This window comes from Chroicocephalus ridibundus, chromosome 4 (genome assembly GCF_963924245.1).
Source record: "Chroicocephalus ridibundus chromosome 4, bChrRid1.1, whole genome shotgun sequence".
Lineage (NCBI taxonomy): Eukaryota > Metazoa > Chordata > Aves > Charadriiformes > Laridae > Chroicocephalus > Chroicocephalus ridibundus.
The window spans coordinates 40,044,933-40,060,307 of NC_086287.1; the positions used below are offsets into that span (position 1 = coordinate 40,044,933).

The window sequence follows — 15,375 nt, forward strand, 5'->3', positions numbered from 1 at the left end:
ATCCAAAGAAAACATGGTATAGGGTAAAATTATAGAAGTTGAAAGTCGGTATCTAGATTTCACTATGGAGAATGATACAGAGTTAAATGACACAGACTTATAAATGGTTAAACTGAAGCAAGGAGAGATGGACTAAAGCAGGTATCTCTAGGACTTTTCAGTGATCTAAGAAAGCCTTTTTCTGGGTGTTGTTACATGGAACATTTTTTCTAATGCCTCAGGCAATGATCTAGGCAGGCTAGCCTGAAAAACCAGGGGTGGGAATGCAGTCTTCAGCTCAAAGTCAAACTAAACTGCATTGCTGAAGATACGTTTCCCTGGTCCTGTAAGACACAGCCATGAACACAAACAACCTGGTAAAACTACTTTTAATGTCCCGTTTCCTTCATTCTTCCAGACATCGTGCTCTGGGCGCCTTCTGTGCCTCAGCCTCCCTCCGCTCTCCCCAAGGCGGACTAGACTCTCAGAGGAGAGGAAACATTTTTTGTACCACAACAGGCCCCAGCCTGGATGGGACATTCAAGCTTGGCTTGTGGCTTCAGCAGCAGCATGAGGAGCATGGGGGAATGAGGAGGAGGAGGGTGGAGCAGAAAGGGGCTGCAGCGGCATGGAAAGCCCAGGGCAAATGGCAGCGGAAGAGCGGGCAGGAGGAGACAGCTAGAAGTGGGAGAGGACACAGCAGGCTGGGCAGGGAAGCCAGGTCCATTCAGGGCACAAGAGCTGCCATGGAGGTGCCTTTCCAGGGTGCAGAGGGTGCTGCGGTAGAGAGATGGGACACGACTACGGGAGCATGGAGACAGGGGAACAGTGCCGTGACTTCTGTGTCCTCAACCAGCGCTGAGGGGAGCCCCAGCCCGCCATTTCCAGTCATGGCCGCGGCCGTTGGGGCAGACCCGCCCCGCCCGGCCGACAGAGGGCGCGCGCGCTCAGCTGTCCCCGCCCGGCCCCGTCCCGTCGGGCGGCCGGAGCGGCCCCGTTCGGCCCCGTGTGGGGGCGGCCCCGCGCCTGCGCGGCTAGGCCCGGCCGGGCGGGGCGGGGGAGGGGGGCGGGGCTTGGCGGCCGGCGTTGGGAGCGGGCGAGGGGGCAGGGCCGGGCCGGGCCGGGCTTGGCGGCGGCTGCGCAGCTGAGCGGGGGCTGCGGCCGGGTGGCTCGGCGGGTAGGCGCCGCGGGGTGCGGGCGACCGTGACTTCCAGCCGGCGGCTGGGCTGGAGCGTGTCAGCGGCGGCGAGGCAAGCACGGTGAGTACAGCCCCCAGTTCCCGCGCCCGGCGTGCGAGCAACAGGTCCCGCCGTGGAGCCGCCAGCCTCGGCTCCCCGGGGAGCCTCCCCCGCCGCCAGGGCGCTCGCGCAGGCCTGGGGGTCCGGCCGGGCCGGGGCCGAGCTGGGCGGCTCTCGGGGGACCGTGCCGGTGCCCGTACCCCGCCGGGCGACGGCCCGGGCTGTGACCCGGCGGCGGAGCCCGCTCGGGATGGGCGGCCCTGGCTGCGGCGGCTACAGGTGCCTGCGCCGCGGGGCGGCCGGGGCCGGCGCCGTTGCCGGGGGGGCGGGCAGCCCCTCCGGAGAGCCGCGGCGGCGGCTGCCGCCCTCCCGCGGGGCTGCTGCCGACTTAGGCCCAGAAGTTGTGAGAAAACCCTCCAGTCCTTGGCTGTGCGTGGTTGTGTGTGTGTGTGTGGTGGGTGGTGGTGGTGGTGGGGTTGGGGGTGCGTGAGTTCTAATGAGGGGAGAAACTTGAGGCTTCGTCCCCCCCCAGCACTTCTGATCTCCTGGCAGCTCGGCGAAGAGCTCGCTTTGTACTGATTTATGAAGCTTTGCAGGGTTGAGTTGGAGTAGGTTGAATGTGAGCGCCTTCCAGTGTGTTTTATAGTCGGCAGCAGTTGATGCACAGGCTGGCTCGGAACTACGCGCTGGTTATGTTGTGGGGGTGTCGGTGCCCTCCTCGCTGAGGGGCCGAGGCGGGGCCGCGGTAGAGACTCTACAGGCAAGCGGCAGAGAACGCTTCGAGCTTCGTAAGACAGGCTGCTCAAGAAGGTGAAGTTAACTTGTCTTTGGCTTTTTTGAAAAACCTTTTTAAAAAAATATCTGTCTAAACCAATAATATTCTTTGATGTCTCACGTGGGACAGATCCCAGAAAAAGAACGAGGAATAGTAAAGGGGTAAATGTCAGCTGGTGTGGTGAGGGATTTTTCTTTTAAAAGGTAACACTTAAAGCCTCTCTGATGGAATTATTTGGGCATAAACTAGCTGTGTAGTTCCCTTACTAGAACAAAATCCTTGCAGTCTGCGTAAGTGATGATATATAGATGGCTGCAATCAAACTTCTAAGAAGTGACTGGTGGTGGTCTTTTTCTAAGCGTCTCCTGCTTTAGTGCACAGCCTCATCTGTCTTAAAGGGAACTGTCTGTCTTTTTGAAGAATTGAGATGTTTTTCCTGAATTTGTCAAAAATAGGTTACCTTTGAATTGTCTTTAATTAGGCATCTGAGCCTGCAGTCATTGGATTTTAAGCTGTCCTCTGAATTTTCACAAACAGGACACTTTTTTTTTTTCTTGTAATCATCTTAGAGCTGTTTTTCCAAATATAGATGTCCAACACTTTAGAGTCTGTCTGGTTTATACACATATGACCTGTTTTTCAACATGTGATAAAAAAAAAACCCCAAACATAATTTCACATCTTAAAAGCTTAACTAAGCGTTAGTATTGTGGATTTAACAAGGCATCAAATACCTATATTGCAGCACTTTCTGAGTTAACATTACTGTTAATAAAGTAGTACAGAGTTAAGTGTTAATACATGACCACTTAGCTGTTTTCAAAGTAGTTGTTTCAGATTTGACATCTTTCCACTCTGTGTCATGTTGCCTTGCAATGCATGGAATAGCAGTGGGTGGTAATTTTTGCTATGTAGAATTAGGGGGTGGTAAAGATGGTAGTTTTATTTAGGTTTTATTAAATTTCCTTCCAAAAGATCTGAACTGACTGAGAAATGTAAATAAAAATATTTCTTTGCTAGATTGATACAGCCACCTTAGGAATCTGCAGGACTTACTCAGGCCATTGAGGGGTGTCAGACAACTTTCATGACCACAGCAATATGTGATGTGAAGTAGTAAAAATACAGTGTAGAGGTTGGCATTCATTCTGAGCGTTGTGGACACAGAAAGCTTAATGTAGTCTGAAGTTCAATATGCAACCATATATATTTTTTTTTTCCCATGTAAATAAGTATATTTTCAAGACACTTGTATTTGTTGCTTTTTAATTAAAATCTCTTGCTATAGTTTGAAGTTGTAGGCTTTAAAAAAATCCTGTGGCATTTTTAGATGCAAATTTTGTTATGATGTCTCCTCAAAGACTGGATCTTAACATTAAATGTGACTGGTTGTAACTACCTGTTTCAGGTACTCATTTTTTTTTTTCCAGTTTGCAAGTTTGATTAAGTGCATTCCTGTTAGTGTTAGGCTTTTAAAACACTGAAGGCTAAGATTTCAAACAGCCTGCTACTTAGATATCAGGATTTGTATTAATATGTCATGTTTAAAATTCTTCAGTGTTCTAGTAACTGGCTTTTTTTTTTTTAAAAAAAAGTACTTTCTTAGTGTGACAGGTAGTGTTGCAGAAAGGCTTGACATTACGATATTTGGAATAGTAGAATAATTACTACTTTGGTCATTCATCAGAAAACCTCGAGACTTTTTGTAAATATTAATTAGATATTACTATATTGTCCTTTTCTTAACAGTGAAGAGAGGCATTTGTCTATTTAAAAAGGTTTGCTGGTGTGTCTGTGATTGAAAACTCATTTGGTGGAAACAGTTTATACTGTGGTTTAAAATCAGGTATGGTGGCAAAATGATTTTTCTACTATAATTATCCACTTTGGAGTTTTTTTCAATACAGTAGTTCTGACAAAAGAAGTGTTTTATGTACTCCTCCTTTCTGCATTCCTAATATTGCTATATGACAAAATCTTTTAAGTCTAGTTCAGACTAAAGTGTAAAGCGGAACTATAAACAAAAAGAAGAAATTATAACTACAGAAGTAGTTTATATACCAGGCTACTTTAATGTAACTTCTGGGTTTGGGTTGTTTTTTGGTTTTTTTTTGGTTTTGTTTTTGTTTTTTTTTAACCAGAGGTGGTAAACTGTATTACTATTGGTAAGGACTTGTTTTATACTGCAAGGGTGTCTAATTGCATTCTAATACATAGCTGTGTGGGCAGAAAAAAATGCCGTAACTCTCAAAGCTTGCATCAGTTAAATTAGAAAGCAAACAGAGATACCATTAGTAATGCACAATTGTACAAGGAATGCTTCCATTCTGTAAAGCGGGAAATACAGCAAGGCCTAATCTTGCACACTTCTTTTTTGGCAGAAGTAGGATGTGATGTTGCATTTCTTTACAGATGGGTAAATGGTTTGGGTTCCTGCCCAGTACGTTGAGATTTGGGTTCAAATCCCTCTCTTTTGAGGGGAACTGAACCCCCTCATCTGTCTTAACTGCCAGGCCACTGGATGTTTGGGTGTGAGGTGCTTCCAGACACCAGCCGTTTTCATTCTTGAGGCATAACATTCCCTTGGGAAGGGAGTGAATGGGGTCTGTAGCTCAGGGACTGGCTGTCAAGAAGCGTCATCAAGTACAAATTGATGATTTGAACCCAGGTCTTCTTGTTGCAGGCCAGGTGTTGAAAGAGTAGATGAAAAGAATTTATGGGTTTTTTTCCTAGCATGGTGTGAAATTCTGGAGACTTAAACCTCTGATTTTTACATTTATTCTTGGCTGACTTGGCCAGTTCCTGCTCGTGTTGAGTATTAGACATTTGAATAGCATCTGTAATGTGCCCTTTTCATCGTAGAGCAGAGCTTGTTTGCTTCTCTGTGGGTTGTGGAGTCTAATAGGTGGCATGATGTTTAGGTTATCTTGTAGATCTAATTCTGGGGATTTGGGGGGGAAGTAGTTTAGAACCAGGGATGATTTCTGGTAAGGATCACAGAATGGTTTGGGTTGGAAGGGACCTTAAAGATTACCTAGTTCCAAACCACTGCCCTGAGCAGGGATACCTCCCACTAGACCAGGTTGCTCAAAGCCCCATCCAGCCTGGCCTTGAACACTTCCAGGGATGGGGCATTGACACCTTCTCTGGGCAACCCGTTCCAGTGCCTCACCACCCTCACAGTAAAGAATTTCTTCCTGATATCCAATCTAAATCTGTCCTCTTTCGGTTTGAGGCCATTACTCCGTGACCTATCATAACACTCCCTGATAAAGAGTCCCTCCCCATCCTTCCTGTAGGCCCTCTTTAGGTACTGGAAGGCCGATATAAGGCCTCCCTGGAGCCTTCTCTCCTTCAGGCTGAAGGATACGTTAAAAGTGAAAGGACAGCTAAGCAGTCCTTTACAAAAGGTATTAGGAGTAATCAAGTGTGGTAATAGTCAGTACGTTACCATCTAAAGCACATACCTGTGTATGTACGTCAACCGTTATGTGAGTAGTCAGTGTGAATTGTCTTATTTTGACTGTGTAAAGTTGTTCCATGGTATCTTCAAGCTCTCTAGAAATTCAGCAAAACTAAAACATGTTGGTAACCGGGAAGTGCCAGTGCAACCTCAGCAGCTGCTCTTTGACCTGGCAGTGGCACTGGGAGGCGGCTGTATGCATTCCGAGTCTGTTTCCACGGATAAGTGTATATTTTTAAAGTCAGGAAGGAGAGGCTGGAAAGGAAGTATTCATTTGGGTACCAGTAGTGTTGAGTGGAGTTCTGACTACAAATGCGTGTGATCAAAAGAGGACAGAGTCATTTTTCGTCTCAACAGTCTGTTGATTGCCAGTGATACGTGCATGAGCAGTTGTGAGCAGTATGATGGCATAGGAGGGACTTGCGTTTAATGAGGTGTATACGAAAGACTAGCAAAACTTAAATAGTTCACCTTGTTCAAGGCTGAAGGCAGGTAAAATATAACTGATATGATGCCTTGGTTAAAAACACTGTTGAGAGAAATCAGTTCACTTTTGAAGTTTCCCATCACCGGTCCATTTCCTTGGAGCCAAATCTTGATCTTGGTTTGGGTGGCAGAGAGATCAGCAGTCAGCTCTTATCTGAATATTCAGCTGTAAACCCAAGTATTCTTTTAACTGGGATGATCTTCACAATTAAGGTCAATGAAGGTAGTATGCTTTGGTAACACCTTGTCTGTTAATTACTTTAGAAGCTAGTCTTCAGCGCGGCAGAGAAGGAATCTAGGGAGGGAAGCATGTTTTTCTGCACGGTGATTGTGGTACTGAGTTAAATTCTTCAGCACAGCAGGTATCATGGCAGCTTTTTCTATAGAATGTGATATCTCTGTGCGTAAAACTAAGGCTTCACCTTAATACTGGATCTCATGCAGTGTTGTGCTCGAGAACTTGTGGCCACCATCGTTTGTCTTGTTTTATCAAATTGCCATTGACTTGTCAGCCACTGTTAATGAAACTTGAGACAGATTAATCATGGAGTAATGCAGTGCACCTTAGCTAAGAAAATTAAAGTTGCTTTTGTAGAAAAACTGTGTTACAAATAACAGCATTGTGCACCATAGAAATTAACTGCATTGGCTAAGAGAACATATTGCTAATTCCCCGGGTATATCCGATCTCTGAAGACAAAGCTTATGCTTTTGGGTTAAGCGTCCAGAGATTTCAAACAGATGAAAGCTGGGATTGTATTGGTTTGTGTTATGTTCATTGTACTTCTTACATATGTATATCCTTGTTTTCAGAAAGCAAATCTCTTCTTCCCAATGTCTGAAAGGGCATATGATGTCAGCAGACAAACTTAGTCCTGTGTTAGTGGGAGAACATAGCATTAGTGGACATCACGTGCTTTGTGCAGAATCAGTTCCTGCAGGATCAAGCGGTGATGGAATTGCTTAGTGCCACTATGCAGTGGCATTTACATTTTGTTTGAACAGTATTAGAAGTTCTCAAATGCAGGAGAAGGGAAGTGAGTTGAAATTTAATTGGATGTATGTATTTAAAGGTGGTGATTGTTGTTGTAGGATAACTAAAACCAACATAATGCAAGCTCTTACCATTTCATTTTTTTCCAGTAATCAAGATGTGTTCTAAATTAGTAACCTAATTAGTTACAGGGAGGAATTAGCACCGTGTCTTAAAGTGAGGTAAAAGCTGATCAGCTTGGCATTGTCTTGTTGGGCTATGTAAATGACTTATGAGCCCAGCAGTATTGTTTTGATTTTGACCAGTGGAATAGTCTGTTTCACTTTTTTTTAAGAGTATAAACAGCACAAAAAAATCTGTTTAAGCCTAAGTTTTTGTTAGATTTGCAGACTTTTTCTACGAGTTATCACTTAGATTCTTGCCTGTTTATAGAATATTCCATCTAGTGTGTGTTGTGATTTTCTTTGCAGACTTTTCATCAGTGACTTCCTGATGAAATGTGTTGCTTCAAGCCGATATGATGAGGGCTAGCTAGAGCTCTGAAGAGGCCAGCTACCTGGCTTCAGTGGAAAGTGGCAACCTGAGGATTCTACGGAGTTGGGTAGACAGTTTTCAACCTTTTAGGCTACTTAAATTTCTTTATTCATTGCTTCATCAAGCAAAATGAAAAGATTAAGGACTGAAAGTGTATCCCAAGGAAAGTTAGGAATCCAAAACATAAATGTTACTTGTCCTTCTTCCTAAAAGAAAAAATCCTGAGGATGGTTTTAAGATAACAGAACAGGCAAAAAGCTATTTAAGACTGGCTATTTTGACATGTTTTGTAGATCATTACTTTCTTTAAGCTTTTGCCAATTTTCAAGTAAGGAGAGGTCAAAATGAAGTGCAAGAAGGAGCTATTTCTTCTTGACTGAAAAATAGAACTCTGCATCTGATTATGTGATGTTTTGAAGTGTCAGTTAAGAGTTATTTTGGCTTATTGCTTAGGAAGTAATTTTTAGGTTAAACTCTTTCTTTTTTATATAAATGTCTTGTTTAGACTACTAAGCTTATTGCTGTTAGGGAGTAGTCATATGATCAATTTGAATAGTCATGATATGTTGTTTTTCCTTAGATCTTTCCTGGTTTAGTATGGACTTACATTTTTGCCACTGCTTTTTTTGGCAACTCTTCTATTGCTCGTTTTCTTGCATTCATTCTTTCTTTCTGCAGACCTTCAAACACGAGTCTTTCTCAGAGTTGAGTCTCTAAATGGGGAAGATGGACAACACTGGGTTGTGGAGGCAACCAGTAGCAGCATGTTCAAAAAACGTGTTGTACAGATTCCTGGACAGCAAATCCATTGACAGATAGGTTTAATGGTTCATAGTGGAACAGTCAAGAATGTACCATCTGGTGTTCTTCAACAGTTGAACTTGTGGATGCACAAGTTATCCCTAAATGGCATCTCTGGTTGCCACTGTCAGACAGAGTTCTGGGCTTGATGGATTACTGGTCTGACTCAGTAGGACACTTCTATATTATTTGTTCTGTCAAAATGTGGTACATTGTCCCAACCAGAGGTTGTGCTGCACTGGGCTACAGGTGTGTAACAAGCTGATGGGGCGTGTTGGTTGATTGTTTTTACAAAAGGAGGAACTGAAGAGCTGAGAAATCCCAGCAAGGGATTAACAAAACTAATATAACAATATAATGATACAGTAACTGTGAACTCCTCTCTACAAATATGTCCTGTTTGGTCTGTCTTTGGATGCTGTGTTGATGGCTCAGTTTTTGATCAGTGAACAATGTGCAAAGGTAGGTGGGGCCCACTGTTACAAATGCATCTACACGATGCTGACGTGAAATTTATATTATGTACTTGTTTGGAAAAGCAAAGGAATCTTAGAAGCTAAAAACCTCAGTTAAATGCGGATGAGAGGGGACAATCTGCAGAAGTGAACAGTTAAGGACCGCTTGCTATGTACAAGCTCTTTTTGAAGCTTTGAATGTGGTTTCCATGGCTGATCAGTGGTGGTTCTTAATTTATAAACCTTATATAAAGTGTTGTATGTGTTTAATCTTAATAAAACGTCCTAGGGTGATAACTGCTCAGTGGAAGTTTCAAGAATTTTACTTAATTTGTTATATAAAATCTGAAATACCACTTTTGTAGTAGTGAACTAGGAAATATTTGCATTTTTTCTTTTTAAATTTAACAACTTGAGTTGCAAACTTGAATTTGTATATACTTCTTCCCTTAAGCCAGTTAAGCCTTTCTGATTTCTATTGGTGAGAACTTCATACAGGTTCTCCTTCTGTCAATATTTTTAAAGGCTTTTCCTACAAATATTTAATGAATGTAGCTGCATACCTAAGTGTCTAGGTAGTAAATATAGGCTAGTTTGTGTTCCTTCTTAAGTGCACACTCTTGTCAAATCTTAAAAAGATATTTAATACTGGTCTTCTGGTATTACGTGTGTTAGTGCTGCTTATAACTTCTGTAGTTGGGACTTCATGTGGTAATTAAAATTCCATGCAAAACCTCAGTTCTTGATTTCTTAAAGCTAATTTGAATTTGAGTATTCAGCCTTTAAGGTATGTAATATGACTAATCGGTGCCTGTGAAACTTAGTTACTAATTGTTTAACAGTTTTAATTGTTCTTTTGACACTTTTTTGGCAAGAGTGTGCTTTTTTTTTTGTTCTTGGATGGATTTGTGACAGGTGGCACATCTGATTCTGACTACTTCAGAAGAAATTTAGTTTGCAACTATAGCTCTGGGAAATCTTGCCAGATTTGGTGATGTCAGGTTTTTACCTTTCCCTACTCAGCTCCTCTGCTCTAGTTCATCATTTGCAGAATTAGCAGAAGTACTTGCTCCTCAGTCACTTCAGTTCATAGTGTAATATCTGAGGGAGAGGACCCAAACTAAGATGTTAGTCTTAGCGCTGAAGTGGCTGAGGTGTCAGCACATGTTCCCTTCCGCCAACTCGGCTTTTGGTATCAGTGACTTCTGATGGGAGCAGAGTTTGCAGCTGAGTATAGTAACTTAATCTGCTACAACAAGATTTGCTAGAGCCTGTCTATCAACATCTTTAACTTAAGGTTGCTGTTCCGTCAGCTCAGCCTCTTATGCGGTCTTATTTTCTTCTTTATTTGAAAAAAATAATGCAAGGAGAAATAATAATTTATGATCTCTTTGCAACAAATTCCATGTCTGACTTCTGACTTGTATTTTGAGAAAAACCATAAACAATCAAGCATATTATTGCAGACCATTGCGGGTATCAAGGATTCACATATCATTATATTAGTACATTCTTACAGGTAGGTTCCTGAAGACTTTTATTTAGCAGGTAAAATTTGCACTGGCTTTGGTTTCCAGACTTGCAGTGTAGAACCATCCAGAAATGCACTGCATCAAATCAACACACGCCACCACAGATTGTGCAGAACCGAAAGAAAAACAGAGACATTGTAAAAAATGCTAAGACCCTGGTACTCAAAGTCAGACTGAAATACTGTGCATGGGAACTATTTGAATGGGTGCTTGAAGTTTAGAGGAATAAGAAAGCATTAGAAGTATGTTTATGGGTTCAGCTTGTTAAAACTTAAAGTTCTCTAATAAATACCCCTTGTTTGTATTCAAAATTCCAGAACTAGTCTTGAAAGAATATAGGTGCATACTTAGAATGATTTGAGTTAATGGAGCGTGAAGATATTCGTAAATCTTATTGGCCTCAAATAATAGATTCTGATTTCAATACTTAATCTCTTAGGTGATTTTTTTTTTTCTGGAACAGTATATTTTTAACCTGTGAGTGTTGGCTAAATATCTGGAAATAGTTCTATCTCTCTTCATAAATGTAGAATTCATCAAGAACAAGGTTTTGAATGTTGATTCTGTTGGATGCTCTTCTCTAGATAAATCTGAGTAAATAGTTTTCTAATAATAAAATGTCATCTGGCATCAGGTTGAAAATACTTACCAGCTAGATAAGTATCTTCTAACCGATTGGTCAATTGGAGAAGGGCATGTGAAGCTTTTGGTTCAAGTTCCAAAACTCCTGGAGGCAGTGGATGAAGTCTGACCATCTGTGGGATACCTAAACCTTCCTAGTTTTGCTCTGTTATTTCTGCTTTGCAAAAGTAAATTTTGTTATTGCAGGCATTGTAGCCTTGGTAGTGCTGGAACAAAATTCTCTGCCTGCATTGCTGAAAACATTTGTGGTCTCAGGGGACCAGAGAACTACAGCTCCTCTCTAATGCTTTCTTTAAATTGAATGGAATAAAACTGTTTTATTTATCAGAGTGTCTCTGATAAACAGATATGACAGAAGGATGAAAATGGTTGCTTTGATTTCAAAAGCTGTAAATTTCTGCAGCTTTATAAAGCAAAGATTGTAGACTTGACTTGGAAAATTAGGGTGCCTGGGTGATTAGTCTGTGGTTTCCACTGATAATCACTAATGGTTGCTGCATTGATTATTTTCATGGATTTAAGGTATAATCTGACCTAAATTGCATTGTGGTAATTCGATTTGAAGTGACAAACAGCAATAATGGACAACAAATAAGCTATATCCCAAAATCTGTTTCCTAAGTAGCTGATGGTAAAAAGTAATGATAAAATTTAGAAACTTCATCAAGACTCAGAGAAAATCAGATGTACCTGCTTTGATTTGCCTCACTAACACAGTTGGTTGATTTGGCACTAAAGATTAAACCCAGTGACCAGACTTGCCAGTTGATTGCTCTGAGTAATTGGCATGTGAACAGTGTTGCAGCTCTTGTTCAGGAGGTCAGTATTTTTCTGACATTATTTGAAAAAGTGATTGTTGTTTTATCTGCTCAGGTTCCAGACAAAATGGTAATGACACTGTAGTGTTCTTGGCTTGTTCAGGAAAAGTCTCGGGGGGTTTTTTTGTTGTTTCTTTTTTTTTTCCTACTGAAAAGATCTCAGTATTAAATGCTTCCTTAAGGCAAGAACCTATGTTCTCACTCTGCAAAATTAGAAAGCATAATCTTGGAACCTTGTTTTTTTCCCTAGCATCGCACGGAGTGCATGTAACGAGTGCCCAGAGGGGTGGTGGAAAAGAAAGTAGTGTGCAGAGCAGAGTAATAAAAAAAACTCCTGTCTGTGAGGTGTTAGTACAATCATCAGAGGAGCTGCTTTCCAGTAAGGTACCAGTGCTGTTCATGGTGTACCTGCTGCATTAGAAGTTGGGCCAACCTGTTGGCTTTTTAGAAAACTTAATACTGCATCATATCTCTGCTACCCTCTTTTGATTTCTAGACCTAGATAAACTCTAAAGCCCAAAGACTTGCTTTTGTATTTATGACAAATGGAAAATCTAAGACTGCAGCATCTTCTGTTACTTTTTGAACTTTCTTACTTTAACAAAACTAAAATATTTACAAAACTGATTTTACTGGCTTAGAATGTGACATTTCAATTTGCAGTTAAAATACTGTATTAATAGTATTTTCAGTCTACTCAACTTTGCCTGAAGGACCATATTAAATGGCTTCATAATTAGACTGTATTGTATGTGTAGGACCAACAGTTGCGTGTTGTAGTAAATAAAAGAATTTAAGGTTGGTGCCTGGACAGTAGCCTACGCATCTGGCCAGGATCCTACAAAGTCATACTTTGGGATGTGCTGGAGTGTCAGCAATCTGTTGTCTGAGAGCCCTGCTCTCTTTACTCATGATTAAAATGCAGGTATCTGAGCTAGTAAGTTGTTGGGAACTTGGAGAGCCTGGTTAGCATAGCACAGACAGAAATTAAATTCAGCATGGTTTATTAATTTCAGGCCACTGCCAGTTGTGCCAGACCCAGGACCTTCACAGTGTCACTTGATTTTTTTTTTTTTTTTTTTTTAATTTTTCTTTTGGTCCCTGTCTTTTCCTCTAAACTCATATCTGCAGGCTTTGTCATTATGCAAAATTTCAGTCTCTTACTGCTTATTGGGAATGTTGAGTAAAATATTTTTTTTGCGGATTTAAAATGTGTTTTGTTTCAGCCATTTTACTGAGTGGTACTTTGAAAACTGTGCTAGAAAACTGTTTTTAATTGACTTGCAGTTATGTCAGAGCTCTTGATTGCACATACTCACCTAGTCCTGTGGTGAAAAAAAAAATAATTACTGGTTAGAAAAATATTGTTGAGACAATCTGATACCTTGAGCTGGGAAATTGAGGGAGCCAGCAGCACTGCCCTAATACTATTTAGCTGCTGTAGCTGTGTGATGGGTTGACTGGAATTATATCCTTGTATTTGGATATCTTTTTCAGTTTACACAGCTATTTGGATCCTTTTGTGCACAGTCCTTAATAAAATCTTAAAGTAATGACTTTTGTAAGTTTATTTTTGTAAGCAAACCGGCTTTTGATCTAACTTTTGTTGAATAGCCTGTTGTTCTTTTAATTAAAAATGCATGATTTAACTTCTATAGGCTGTTCCTTATCTGTACATCCTTTTGTGTGTTTCCTTACTTTGTTCCATGTGTAAACTTTGGTGTGTCTGTATAATTTAAACTACTGATTTTTAGACCCTTTTGGTTCTTCTAAGAAAATGAGCAAAACCTATTCTGGATGAAGGCGTGCATTGTCGTCTTTGGATGAGAGAAAACTGAAGCTCCCTAAACTCTATATGTTGATTGATTTATCTTAACAGAGACTTGTCTAGTTTTCTTTTTAGAAGAAAGGATCAAGGATTTTCCTCATAATATAACCTAATACATTTGAAAAAATACCATTAATGACAGATAATTTAAAATAGTCTGCAACAATTCAGGTATCCATCAAGAAAATACTGCTTAAATAGTAGCCTTATTTATACTGGGTGACATCATTGGATGGCATTCTAATTGATTTGAGAATTCTCATTTTTGCCAGAGCCCAAAAGCTCACATTTGTAAGTGGTATCCAAAACTCCTAGTCCTAAATCCACATATGTAAGTTTCTTCTGAAATTGAGAAAGATGATAGCATTCACTGCCATCCTTGTTCTTATCTGACATGCAGTGGAAGCATGTCTCTTAATTTCTCTCTGTTACCTTTGGGTACTTCTCTGTTCTGGAATCATTTGTTGCTGATCACACAGCACCATTCAGGAGTGGTTTTGGATTATATTTATTCTTTCAGTTAAACACACGAGTACATGGAATTTTCTTATACAGATTTTGTCTGATTTTTTTTTTAGGTATAAACTGGCTCTTCTGTAACCAATAAGAGTTGGTAACTATTTTTTAAAAGTCTGTAAGTGGTCAAAAATTGCGGTCATTTTGGTGATGAAGAGAGACCACTGTTTATGTGCAGATGATCTCACATTAGAGTTTTTTGCTTCTGAGAAAGGGAGGTATCTTTCTCCTGGTTTTGGTGTTTTGTTTTTTTTTTTCTCTGCTGTTTTATTCCACTGAGCTGGCTCGTGGAGAGCTCTACTGATGCCAAAGACAGTGTAAAATAAGTCAGAAAAGGGGTTTGGAATAAGGTGAAGATTGTCTCCATCTTGCAGAATCATGTCCTAAGCTCAAGTGGGAAAACTGGTAGGAAGAAGTAGAGGCTGTAACTCGAGATTGTTCTGAAACACGGATATATGTGCGTGTTCTGGCATGGCTGGTGTGTAGTGTTGCATCCTGAAGTTTTTCAGCTGTGCTGCTCCAGTGCATTGTGAGAATTTGCAGCAGTGAAATCTAGAAAAAGAATGTTTAGGAAACCTAGTTTCCCATTTTAGCTTGTCAAGTCTCCTCAAATTGCCAGGCAACAGAAGGACCAAGTATTTTCAAGCTTTGCAGCGGTGAAGCATGAGCGTATAGTAACTAGAGTTCATGCTGCCTGTCAGGCATTAGAGATGTGTATGGTTAGGGTCCGGATGAAGTTTCTTGACTGAAACCCCTTCTGTAAACCTGACTGTTTCTTAGGGTAACTGCAGTGAAGGCATAAGTGTGTTGTGCTCTTGTTGTAGCTTTGGTGCTTCACAGTGATATTTCAGAGTTTTCTCTGCAAAATCTGCTGCTTTTTCCTGTTACTTTCAAGGTAGATGCGCCAGACTAGGTTGTTGCAGTTTCTACATACATAACCTTTTCAGTTTAATTTTCATCATGTTTCTTATACTTGAATCAGAGAAAATACTTGTTCTTTCCATCCCTCTGTCTTCCAGAAGAAACAGATTTATGTTTCCAGTGGACCACAGCTTTCACTCTTTGCTGTTACTATTTGGCTGACCTCTTTGATCCAAAAAACTTCGTGTAAAGACAGTGGCAGCTTCCCAAGCAGTGTATAGAAATTCTGATATTGGCACCGAGGCCCATATCCAGTTATGCTCTTTCTGTCTCTTCTGTCATCTTAGCCTTGCCCTTTGACACTGCATTCTGCTTTTTATACAAGCAGGGAATGTAGAGTAGTTCAAATTCGCTATTCTTTTGATCATTGCTTGAATGAAAAATTACCCATTT

At 41.0% G+C, this 15,375-nt stretch overlaps 1 protein-coding gene across 1 annotated transcript in view; it reads left to right on the forward strand.

Annotated features, from left to right (window-relative positions):
* Positions 1-1,098: 1,098 nt before the first annotated feature.
* The window catches only part of PALS1 (protein associated with LIN7 1, MAGUK p55 family member), a 57,096-nt gene continuing 42,819 nt past the window's right edge, over positions 1,099-15,375 (forward strand). Inside the window, exon 1 of the mRNA XM_063333014.1 lies at positions 1,099-1,238. The gene's annotated coding sequence lies outside the window, so the exon portion shown is untranslated. The remainder of the gene's footprint in view (positions 1,239-15,375) is intronic.